The 12,539-nt window shown below is 42.9% G+C and overlaps 1 long non-coding RNA gene across 2 annotated transcripts in view; it reads right to left on the bottom strand.

Annotated features, from left to right (window-relative positions):
• Positions 1 to 12,539, bottom strand: part of LOC105482340 (uncharacterized) — a 46,929-nt gene that overhangs the window by 24,056 nt on the left and 10,334 nt on the right. For both annotated transcript variants that reach the window (XR_011624513.1, XR_011624512.1), the window contains exons 2-3: positions 6,673 to 6,759; positions 5,886 to 5,984 (exon numbers count right to left, since the gene is read on the bottom strand). This is a non-coding gene — a long non-coding RNA (uncharacterized lncRNA). The remainder of the gene's footprint in view (positions 1 to 5,885; positions 5,985 to 6,672; positions 6,760 to 12,539) is intronic.

The raw sequence follows: 12,539 nt of genomic DNA, 5'->3' as shown, positions 1-12,539 counted from the left end.
ATGACCCCTAGACTTTTCTGATGTCCTTCAAAACCTAGCAAAGAGCCAGCTGCCTCCTCCCGTCCTCACCCTGGCCCTGAGTGAGATAGGTCAGGTCTCCTATTGCATATTCCTCATGCCACTTTCTCTGCTCATTACAGAAACCACACTGTTGACAGAGGCAGGGCTGTGGGGCCAACGGATTAGACTGTATCATTTTGAATCTAAGCTGCATCCTCTGCAATCAGTGGCCTCTGCTGTCCCAGAGGTTTCTGTTTGTTTGGGGTTGGGAGGATTTGCTCGGATTAGCATAGAGATTGTCTGTGCACTGGGGAAAGGGGCCCAGCGACTGCCGATAGACCAGCTGGAATGCAGTCAGCTCGGCTCCTCCCATGAACCACAGCTCTGGAGTGACACAGCGCTTCTGCTGGCTCCAGCAGCAACAGGCGCCTGCCTGTAAGCACGACGGTGGGAATGACATCTTTTGGTTATCTGATCACTCCATCACTGAAACTCTTTAGGAATAATTCCAGCCCCCTCTCCAGCAGCCAGGGCTATAAATAAAGATTCCCTGGGGATGCTGAATCCTGCCCTTCATCCTGGCTGCCTCTGTGACTCATTCCACAAGCCAATTCTTCTTCCATCTTCTTAATTATGGGCAGGGGGGAATGAACGTCTGTGCATATCTGCCTGCATGCTGTGTGCATTATCTTAGTTGCAGTCCATATGCATGCGTGTGTGTGTCTATGTGTACATGTGTGTTTACCTGTGACTCAGTGTTTAAGCTTAAAATGTAGAAAAGTGGCTGGGCGCAGTGGCTCACGCATATAATCCTAGCACTTTGGGAGGCCGAGGCAGGCAGATCACTTGAGCTCAGGAAGTCAAGACCAGCCTGGCCAACATGGTGAGACCCCGTCTCTACTAACTATATAGAAATTAGCTGGGCGTGGTGGCGAGCGCCTGTAATCCCACCTGCTCATGAGGCTGAGGCAGAAGGATCGCATGAACCTGGGAGGCGGAGGTTGCAGTTAGCTGAGATCACGCCACTGCACTCCAGCTTGAGACACAGACCGAGACCGTCTCAAAAATAAATAAATAAATAAATAAATAAATAAAATTTAAATTTAAAAATTTTTAAAAAGAGTAGAGAAGAAATGCATTTCTCATAGATATTTCAGTGTAGCGATTGTTAGCTAAGGCTCCATAGTAAATCATATCTACATTTATGAAGGCCTTTTTAGGGCACCACCCTATGCTAAGTAAGGTGAATAAGACACAAACTCTATCATCTTCATGGACTACAATTGCTTAAAGCAAATAAAATCCCTGAAGTGGTGGCAGCAGTTGAAAGCAGCATTTCATAAAAAGAAAACCCTCACCTATAACAGAGAAGAGTAAAGAAAACACTCATTCACTGAATTCCTTCTTCCCCACACCAGGCACTTACTAAGTGCCACATAATTCATTCCTTACAACAGCGCAAGAGTTTTCCATCTCAGTTTTCAAAGGTGATAAAACAGGCTTAGAGAAGTTAAATAACTGGCCTAAAATCACAAAGACCGTGTGGGTCCAAGGTGAAATGTGAATTCAAGGGTTTGGGGCAGAATCTTACAGATCATCTCATCTAAACTTTCATCTATTGCTTGCATCTACCCTACAAAGCTCATGTAAACTGGTCATTTAGCCCCTTGGTAGGAGAAAGTCAACCCTCAAGACAAGTGGTTCCATCTTCAGACAGTTCCAAACTGCCAGGAAGCTCTCCTCTATGTTGAGGCCAAATCTGCCCCCTTTTTATTTCTACCCACCCAAGTTTTCTTATGCCCTCTGGGGCTAATAAAGCAAGCCTAATTCCTCCTCCTTATCACTGCCTTTCAAATAAGTCATCTTCCATTTCCTTATCCAGCCAGGTCATTCCACACTTGAAGTTATTTCAAATCCCTAAATATTTGTTCATCACTGTATCCTTCATGCTGGTACCCACAGTGCTGCCACATCTAGGTTAGGTAAATATCAGTTGAGTGAATGAAGAGATACACGAGCTCTTTCAGGGTAGATGGTGCCATGACTTGTTTCATTAAGTCTTTAGTCTTAATTAAAAATTGCCTGGTTGCCAGGAACAGTCTATTCTGGCTACTTCAATAAAAATTCTGCAATGATGGAGGGATTCAGGCAACTCTAAAGACAGGTAAATGTAGAAGATTACAGGGTCTTGTGGAATGAGAATAATTATCAGAAAGTTCTCTCTCTCTCTCTCTCCCTCTCTCTTTCTGCCCTTTTCTCCTCTCCCCCTACCCACTCCCATGTTCTCTCTATCTACCTTCGTTTTGTGTATCTACTACCTTCTCTTCTTGGCATGCCAATTTTCTCTATTGCACATGGCTCAACATGGCAGCTGTCCCAAAGACATACCCCCACACAGCTTCATGTCTGTCAGCATCTAAATGACAGAGGCTCTGTGTCCCAATAGAGAGGAATCGATTGGTCAAGTGGTCACTCCTAGACCTATCAGCAGTAGCTGTCAGGCAGTGGGGAGGAATCTACTAGTACAAAATGTGGCTGCATTTAGGCATCTTTTTAGCAAGGATTTGAAGGCTGTCTTAGAGAGGAGGGAAGAATCTTTGGGAAGGAGTATGAGTGAATAGAATAGAAATGCTGACATCTCTTGTACACCTTTAAATACCAATATTATAAATGGATCTGAGAGGTCAGGATGCTCTCAGAGAAATATATTATCCTTAGGATGTCCAGACATGGGCTCTAGGGACTGGAGGCTTTCAGAAGTTCTTGCATCTCTGAAATTCTGATGCAGAGCCATGAAGTCCTGGAAAGCCTGACTAGTGGCATGGGTGGCCCGAAAAGGGCTCAGGCTTCCCTTTTGCAGAAGAACATTCCACTCCACTTACCCTATTTGTGGCTCCTTAGCATGTTGTCAATGATCCTGGCCATCTCTGGAAATACAGAAGGTCCAATCCGCAAGCACTGAACACAAAAATAGCTCATTTTCCTCCTCCCCGTGTGCACAGAGAAAGTTTGTATGTGTGCTGTGCTGAGGCTTATGCAGTAGGGAGGGGATGAAGAGGAGGGACTATGGAAATGTGACTGTTTTATAAAACAAATGAATAGACTTGTTTGACTGTTTTGTAAAATAAATGAATAGACTCGTAGGCTAGAAAGTCCCTTACAGATCATCTAGCCATGTAGTCATCAAAGGGTGTGCCTCAGACCTCGAGCGTTCCCCAGAAGAACCTCAAGGACCAAAAGAGGAGGTAGCAGGAAAGTATTCAGGAATCCTTCCGAAGTAGACAGGATTCCACCCACCAGCATCCTCTGGCAGCAGTGCAATCCTGCTGTTCTTAATTTTATATGTTGAGTTGCTATGTATTGTTTCACTGGTTTATAGGTGAGGAAACTGACTGCAGAGAGGTACAGCAACTTGCCCAGAGTCAGATAGTGCTGGTTTCCAGCTGTGCTGACTCCCAGAGCCCTCTTTCTGCTGGCACAGGTCATATTGAGACCAAAAAGAGAACAATGATTTCTGACAAGGAAAACTGTCATGAGAGCTAGCCATCTGTGTCTTCCACCTGCTGCAAAGCATCAGGCATTCACTATTGACATGTTTCCATCACCCAATAGCCTGATCATACAGCTGTGCTTGGTAATATGCAAACTGCAGAACAGGGATGAACTTGTGGCTTCAGGGCTCAAGCTCTCTAAATCGCCAAACTTGCTCCTTCAGTGTCTGTTCATTTTGCAATTAGCTAATTGGCAAAGGGACCCTGAAACTGTTAGGACAATTCAAATTCAATCAACAGAACTCAACTCTAACCAAAGAGAGAGAGAGGGAGAGAGAGAGAGAGAGAATGTTGAGAAGCTTTCCAAACTGACAATGTCAAGATGCCATGGCTGGAATAAATGAAGGCCAACCAATCTTCCCAAGATTCGAGGTCCTAGGAGAGGGAGACAGACTGGATAAGCTCAGTTCCCATGATCAGCTCTTTACTGGCCACTGACATTCTCTTGTGCCAGTTGCTGGTTCTAGGCTTTCCAAGCCACCATATTTACTGTTACCCTTGAGGCAAGTCTTAACTTGTCACTCAAGCAAGCTCTCTATCTCACAAGCGGCTCTTGCTCCTTCTCTTTTTCACCCTTCCAACTTGGTTTTTGTCATGCCTCCACTCCTATAATCAAAAGACCCACCTCTTTTCAAACTCCCAAGAAGAGTTTCCCTGTGTTCTCAATGTCTTGCAGCCTGGCATGATGATTCTTTTATTTGTCTCACACATGTAATTTTTTACCATGCTCTCTCTTCTAGGAACTTCAGAGAGAATTCTTTGGGATTGAAACAGAGGGCAAGATGCAAAAAGTGTTGAATCCAAAATTACCCCTTCTCTAACAGACTATCCAAGAATTAGACTCAAACTTAGAGTCAGTTCAGTACAAGACTTAAAGGGCAACTCTTGTCCTCCACCTTGGTTGAAGAAATTTATCCTAGAGCAACAGTCAGTGCCAACATGTTCCCCACTGGTTCTCCTAGAAGGCCTACAGGGACTTCATATAAACAGAACCTCTGTGTCACAGTCCCTGCAGTGGGACACAAATTAGGCCTTCCCCATGGACTTGGCTGCAAAGATATTTAAACACATGATGTCCAAAGTTACTTCGAGCTCTAACAGTCTGTGACTCCCTGATGATGCAAATGGAATTTATTTCTAAGAAGAGGGTGATGAACATCTTACTCAATGAACCATAATTCACTTTGCCAGATTCCAGAGACTTCCTGGCTGGTTCTTGAGAGAACTCCTGTGCTGCTGAATTTCTGCCACTTGCCTGGGAGTTTATGACATCAGACAGCAGAGTCTAACCTGACCCTTGGAGGAAATTGTTATCTGCACTATGAGGCAGTAGGCTCATACATACCTTCAATACCAAACACATCACTTTCTAGTTGACCCAGGCCAATTGACCAGTGGATGAGGGGTTGCCAATGGTTGAATGAGCTGACTACTTGCAACAGAGAGAAGTGGTCTGTGCCATCTTCTCCACAAGCAGCCTTTGTTATGGCCTAAAGCCAAAAATAAATTAAAAAGAAAAAAAAATCAATTCAATTATGGATGTAAAATTAAGCTATGCTTCAGGATTGGGATACAAAAAATAATTGACTGTCCCATGTAAGTGAGGAATATTTTTCCAATCCCTAAATGGCATGCTATTATGTTTGGGGTTGTGTTATGGCTTGAAAGTTCATATGCTGGAAATTTGAAAACTTAATTCCTCATGCAACAGTGTTGAGAGGTGGGACTTTTGAGAGGTGATTAGGTCATGTGGGCTCTGCCCTCATGCAAGGATTAATGCCATTATCCAGGAAGTGGGTTTGTTGTTATGGAAGTGGGTTCCTGATAATTGGATGAGCTTGTCCCCCTTCCCCTCCCTTGTGTATGTTCTCTTGCCCTTTCAACTTCCACCATGGGATAATACAACAAGGAGGCCCTCACCAGATTCAGGCCCCTTGACCTTAGACTTCCCAGCCTCCAAAACTGTAAAAAATAAATCTCTGTTCTTTATAAATTACCCAGTCTGTGATACTCTGTTATAGCAGCACAAAACAGACCAAGACAGGTTGTTTCTCCAAAAATGGGAGTGGTTTTTCACCAATCTATCCACACTGGTCCTTCTTTAAAAAAAAAAAAAAAAAAAAAAAGTATTAACTATGTAATCTGTGACCACAAAACACAGAGGAGTTAGTCAAATGAACTAGAAATGTTCAAATCTACTACCCTGCAATCCAAAACTCTATTTGAGATGGACTTGCCATCTCAAATAGAGAAAGGATTCCCATATATATGACTGAAAAGGCAGATGCTTTGGCACATAATCAACTGTATCCTCCGCTCAGTTACACAACTCACTGTTGCGAGTGACAGGCTGGAATCCTGGAATCTTGAAATTAATTTCCTTTGGCTGGTTCTTAGTAGCTCAGCACACCTGGGAGTGTTTGGCTATTCCACCTGAAGGATTTGCAAGAGGGGAAAGAAAGTTGGAAGCAGAAATTGTACTTTTCAGTTGCCTTCTCATCAGAAGATGCAGGGACCAAATTAGCCCGGCCCACACTGAGAATGCTGAGTAAGATCAGAGTCACAGACTATCAGAACAGGAAAGAGACAGGGAGAGCAAGCAGTCCAAACAAGAAAGTTATAAGAATAACAGTAATAATAAAAATGATAATAATGAAATTTATTTATTTTTCTGGAGATTTTTGCCAGATGCCTAGCCAACATCCACATCATCCTTCTTCTTTCCAAATAGAACCTCAATCAGCTTCCCTCCATATAGCCTCAGGTGAAACTGACTGCAGCCCCCAACTCCAGGATGAGTTCCATTGGTCAAAGGTCAAATGCTGCCTACCAATGATTGGTCACAACAGGCATGTGACCCAATTCTGGCCAATGAGACATAAGCAGGTATTTGCTAATGGGATTCTACAAAAAAAGTTCCATTTCAAATAGAGAGTCTCAGGAGAGACATCCTTCTTCTTCCTCTGGACATTAACACTAACACATCTAGATGTGATTCCTGGAAGTGATGTAGTCATCCTGCTATCCGCCTAAGGTTGGAGCCAATGCTCAGGATCACAAAACAGAAATATGGGAAAACCCAGGTCCTTGATGACACCACTGAGGCACTTATTTAACCAACCTTGAAGACATCCTCTTCCAGAACTTCTTTTTAAATAAGGTATCGCACATTCTTTTTTATGTCACTTTGAGCTGGAGGTTTGATGAGCTGCAACAAAAAACATCCCAAGTTAGACAGTGTTTACCATGAGCCAGCTTCCGTACTTATAACTCTACAAGCATTATTGCACTTAACCCTGTGACAACCCTCTGAGAACAATATTATTATTATCCCCATTACACAGTTTAAAAAGACTAACTCTCAGAGAGATTAAATGACTTTCTCAGAATCAATTCATAGATGGTAGAGACTAGATTCAAAATTTAAGCAGTCTGACGCCAGGGTCTGCACCTTTAATCTCCATGCTATGCAATCCAGAAAAGGGAAAAACTTGCACCAAAAAGCACAATAAGTTAGAATTATTCAGGGATTAAAACTGACATCCAGTGGTCTTTCAATGCTTAAGTAATGGCGATGATTTTGGAGAGCAGGAGCTAGTGTAGCCACTGCCATCACCTTTAACCAAGGTATCCTTTCTCATGGGACCCATAGTCTGCCTTAAATGTCTGGTTCTTTTTTCTAATCATTGACCACATTCTCTGGCTCTCTATGCTCATCTTGCTTCGACCTTCTTCTTCATTTCTGCCTTTTCGGCTCATTAATTGACTTTTTGTAGCCATTAAAGAGAGACATGTGAATCTCCTGGAAAATCCCCCACGACAGGAGCAAGATCCTTGCCAATGAGGAGTTCTCACTAGCAAGGAAATTAAGCTGTCTGCTGGGGGCATGGAGGATGAGTTGGCAGATCTCCCATGCTAATTGCTTTCATCTTGATTCAGTGAGTCTCCCAAGCCAGGTGACAACTCAGCAGTGCCCAGCAGTTCCAGGCATAGGAAGAAAGCAAACACTTGAAGTTACCTCATGCTAAGGATGAGTCACAGGGGGCTCTGCCATAAGGACCTCATAGGCCTTGGATTGTCCATGAGCAAGGGGACATATTGATGATGGCAATGTCATCATGCTAATATAACAAAAAGGAATGGGAAGCCCACTCTTACATTGTGGGATGTTGTGATTATGAGCATGGTCTTATAATTAAGCAGATATGGATCTGACTCTCAGTTCAGTTACTTGCTAGCTGATGAAAAAAGAGAGAGTAATGGAACTTGCCCTGAATTTAGTTTCTTCCTCTGTAAATATATGGCTGTGGGGATTAGATATGATGAGTATAGTATCTAGCACCTAGTAATGCTCAGTGCCTTCAAAGACAATGATATTGACTTCAATGATGATGATAATGATCAGGATGAAAAATTGAGTGGATAGATAACATGTGTTAATCCTCATGGTCAAAGATTCTCCTTAGTAACAACTCAAGACAGGTATCAGGCTCATTCAAAGAAACTCTCTGCCTCTATTTTGCCCCATGTTACCATGATTCTTCCCTCCTAACAAAGACCAGACTACGTACAATTCAGTACACTTGAACTTTAACCAAACCATCAAGTGGCTCTTCTGTGGTTGATTACAAAGATGATTTCCCATTATATCAAGCTATGTTAATGGCAAACATCCAGCTCAACTAAGTAAAGCCAATTAGTTAGGCTACGTGTGGAGTTGGAAAATATAAATCAACACAGATATGGTTAATTTCAATAGGGAATGTTGGTTACAGGACAACTAAGCTTCAGTGTTCAAAGCTATTATAATGATCTTATCAGACTGATGTTGAAAAGACTTCAACTATCCTTCTTCAAATATCTCCCCAGGATTCCATCTCTATCTACCATTGAGTGTGGTGTGGTTATCCAGTTGACCAAAATATACATGTCTTGCTTGATATGATTTTGAGGAAGATTTGCGCCCAGACTTCTAAATCAAGTGGTATAAGTAAGGCCATGTTTAGACTATCATTTGAGCAATGCATGGGCATCATATTTGGTTGGTTCTGGAAACCTACTTGTTTACCTGAACTGTGGTTTGCATGAAGCTATTATACTTCCTTTTTTAAGCCACTTTGAGCTGGAAGTTTGATTAGTTGCAGCCAAAAACATCCCACATCCCACCATGTGCCAGCCTCTCTGTGTAGAGATGGAATATATAGACGTCATCTAGTGCAGAGTTATAACTGTGCTCCATGGAGTCCTAGCATTTCAGTGGAAGTGCCAACAAGGGTTAAGGGATGAGGGAGCAGTAGAGTACACAGAATTCTAGAGTGCCCACCCCTCACTTCAAGCAGTGCCCTTATTTCTGTTTTCCATATTGGGCTCTCAAATAATATTAATCATAACATTTAAAAGAAGTTTGTAAATCACACTCCTGATTGAACCTATTTATTTTTCAGGAGAAAAATATGCAGCCCAGAGAAGTCAAGACTTGCCCAAGGTTGCACAGCTAGCTACTAATAAAATCTAGACTAGAATTCCAGGCTTAGAGATCAGCACACTTGTCTAAAAAGAGCTATTGGAAGCATTTTTTTTTTTGCAAACATACACTTCAAATCTTCATGACCGTCACTGTAAACATCAACAAACACTATTGTCATATACCTACTATGAGTATGTGGTACTGTATTTGGCACCTTAGAGCTTAGGAGGACAGAGTGTGGGGGTGATATCAGAGAAGACGTCATGGAAGAACTAATGCCTGAACAAAGTTTTGAATAGTGCATACGAGTTCCCCAGATGGAAAGAGGAAGTAATGGAGCCTATTTGGAATAGGCTCCTTCAAACATGAAACCTGTTTGGAATTGACAACTATGTTATAAATGTAAAGTATATTATTCTTACCAAATTACCATGTATATCAGTAAAGCCTAGTCAGGAAGCAAGAAGCATATTAGGTATTTCAAATAGAGGGGATTTAATCCTGAAACCTAGTTATACATTGTTGGAAATAATAGAAGAACAAAAAAATGGGAAAGGAGAGGAAATCCAGAGAGTAGGAACTGCAGAAAGCACCTACCCCTCCTAGGGCTGGAACAAAGATGAGACTATGTTATTATCTAAGCCCAGGAATGCACTTATGACTGCACCACTGGGGGCACCAGGAAGGGTGATGGAACCACCAAGGAGAAGCCACCAAGTCAGTACTAGTACCAACACAGAGGGCTCATCCAAGCTCCAAGCTAGTACTGAGATTTTATGACTGAAGTCGAAATTGTTAGAGATACAGTCACTTCCAAAGATCACATGAGAAACAGTGAAAGAGAAAGAACATTGCTTCCTGCCTTCTCTCAACTTCCAACCTCCTACCAGTGCTTCACACTGACTGAATCTATCAAGGGAGGCTGGGGTCTGTAGTTTGCAGTGGTCTAGGACCTGTGATGCACAGCATCGAAGGCAAGAATGGTGCTGAGAATAAACAGGGAAGTAGCCGCCACACTGTATTTTCTAAATGTAATATTCCTTCTAGCAATTTCTCCATAGTTCTCCAATTCAAGGTCTATCCTCCCTCTCCCCACCAAAAATTCACATCTACACACTGATGTACCCATATAGCAACAAGTCCCCAACAGCTCAGTAGTGGGCATTTGTAACTTTTTTCTGCCCAGTGCTTGAAGCCTCTTCCTATTTGGAGGGAATTCCCCATTGTCCAAAGCTGAAACTCTAGATCCCTGACTTGCCAGCTTCCCTTGTAGCTAGGAAGTAGCACATGACCGAGGCTCCATCAATCAGAGGAGCTAGTGATATGAAGAGGTAGAGACAGAGAGGTTCCATCCTGATAGAGAAGTAGCCACATACATCCAGGTTCAAAGGACCATAATGGGGGTCATGCCAGTGGCTGTGTTTAGGGTTCAATGACATTCAGGCTCCAATGGCTGTGGCATCCATGTCCTTACTAAACAGGTTCATCATGTGATTTGGTCCTTATCCTCTAGACTTCCCAGTGATTTTGAGATCTACCCAAATATTTTCAATAATCTCACTTTCTGCTTAAATCATCCAGAATAACTGTCTGTTGCTTGCAACCAAGAACGTGGCTACTATAAATTCCTTCCTTGTTTTGTAACCAGAGATCTTCCATCTTGAACCTAACACTTATGATTGTCCAAAGGCTTTAGGGAACTTCATCTCCTATGATATCCAAAAGAAATGAACAATGACAGATAAATAGACTCTGGCACAGAAGCCTCCAGAAGGTGCTAAGATATGCTGCCAGCCTCCAGCCTCCAGAGGTGTAAGAGCATGCAATCTCCAGATATGACCATGGGCAAGGGGTGCTTGCCTTGAGGGTCAGGCTCCAAACCTAGTAGTAGACACCGAGTGTTTTTCTGCCTCTCCCTCAAGGATTCACCCTGTCCAGGAAACTCTTGGTTCTATTGCATTTCCTGCCATCTCCCAGACCACAGATGGCCCTAGGAAGTACTGTCAGAAATTATTGATTTCTACTCCCTTGCAAATTCAGAACCCCCAACCTCCTTCCAATATCAGCCAAGGATTTTCCCAGGTATAGGATACTTGCCTTGCTCCTCCTATTCTAAATAATCATCTATTAAATTAGTCATCTATTGCCACATAATAAATCACCTCAAAAAGTCTATAGAGGCTTAAAACAACAATAGTCATTTATTACCTCTCATCATTTCTGGGGATCAGCATTCAGACAGGGTAGGGTTTAGATGAGTTGTTTCCATGATCCACAATGTTCGGGGATCTCAACAAGAAAATTCAAAGGCTGAAGGCTGCACTCACTTACAGGCTCGTTCATTCATATGTCTGCCTGTTGATGCTTGCCCTTGGCTGGGGGCCTAGCAGGGACCATCAAGTCAAATACCCACACATGTGCCTGGTCTTCCTTACACATGACGGCTGGGCTCTAAGACCCAGAGAGAAGCTGTATTGCCTTCTACAGTCTAACCTGGGAATCCATGTGGCATCACTTCTACCACATTCTATTGGTCAAGGCAGCTACAAAGACCTGCCCCATTTCAAGGGAAGGGAACAGAAACAATCCTCCACCCCCTACCCTAAAGGTGATGTGTCAATTTCTCATTGTAAAACAAACCTGTAAGATGGGAAATACATTGTTGTGGCTATCTTGGGGAAATATTTCCTGACACAGTCACCTTCAATAATTCCCAGGTTTAAAAGACTTCCTTGGACTCATTCCTCCTTGGATCATATAGCAACTCATGCTGCACCTGCCATTCTAACTATATCCCCTCAGTGAGTCCAGAATATCCTACACCCACCCACCCTCTAAGAGGGAAGCTATGCTCAGTGAGTTCCAGATGGTCTTCTGGCTCCTTCTTCTGAAGAAAAACAAATAAACAAATGCAAATGTCAACTCAAAAGGGCTCCCTGCTACAAATGTTAACCCAACAATACTGATTTCAATAACCCCTCTGAGCTACGCACTGCTTTATAGTACTTTTGCTTGCACAGGCTTATTAAATCAATAAACTCCAAGATGACTTTTCTGATGAAAATCGTAAATACAGAAAACTACACTGTGTTAAGTACAAACATGGCTTGAAAATCACTCACACCACTCTTCCCCATCTCAATTTCCACCTACTTCAATGTCATTGGTTAAAACCCACCCCTCAGGGACTGACACCTCAGCAAGAAGTAGGGTTCCACATGAGCAATCTGGTTGATGAGGGAGGGAAAAGCAGGTAAGAAGGTGGCTTACACAGTAGGAAGGGGAGGCTCTGGCACACTTGAGTTAATGTTTCCAAGCTAAGGATCCTGCAGGAGCTGGATGAATTGGAGGTGGAAAGGCATAAAATAAATTGACTGTGCTTTTAACCCTCAGGCAAAGCATCAGAGATTCATTGTTGAGAATTTTCATAACACCCTCCTGCAGCCCTACTCCCTCAGGTCTTCAGCTGCAGGCCAGGCCTGACTCTGCATGCAACAAGGGCAAAGTAGTAGCGGAGAAAC

This window comes from Macaca nemestrina, chromosome 6 (assembly GCF_043159975.1).
Source record: "Macaca nemestrina isolate mMacNem1 chromosome 6, mMacNem.hap1, whole genome shotgun sequence".
Classification (NCBI taxonomy): Eukaryota; Metazoa; Chordata; class Mammalia; order Primates; family Cercopithecidae; genus Macaca; species Macaca nemestrina.
Note: the sequence above shows the minus strand (reverse complement) of the source record. Positions and strands in the feature narration are given on the sequence as shown.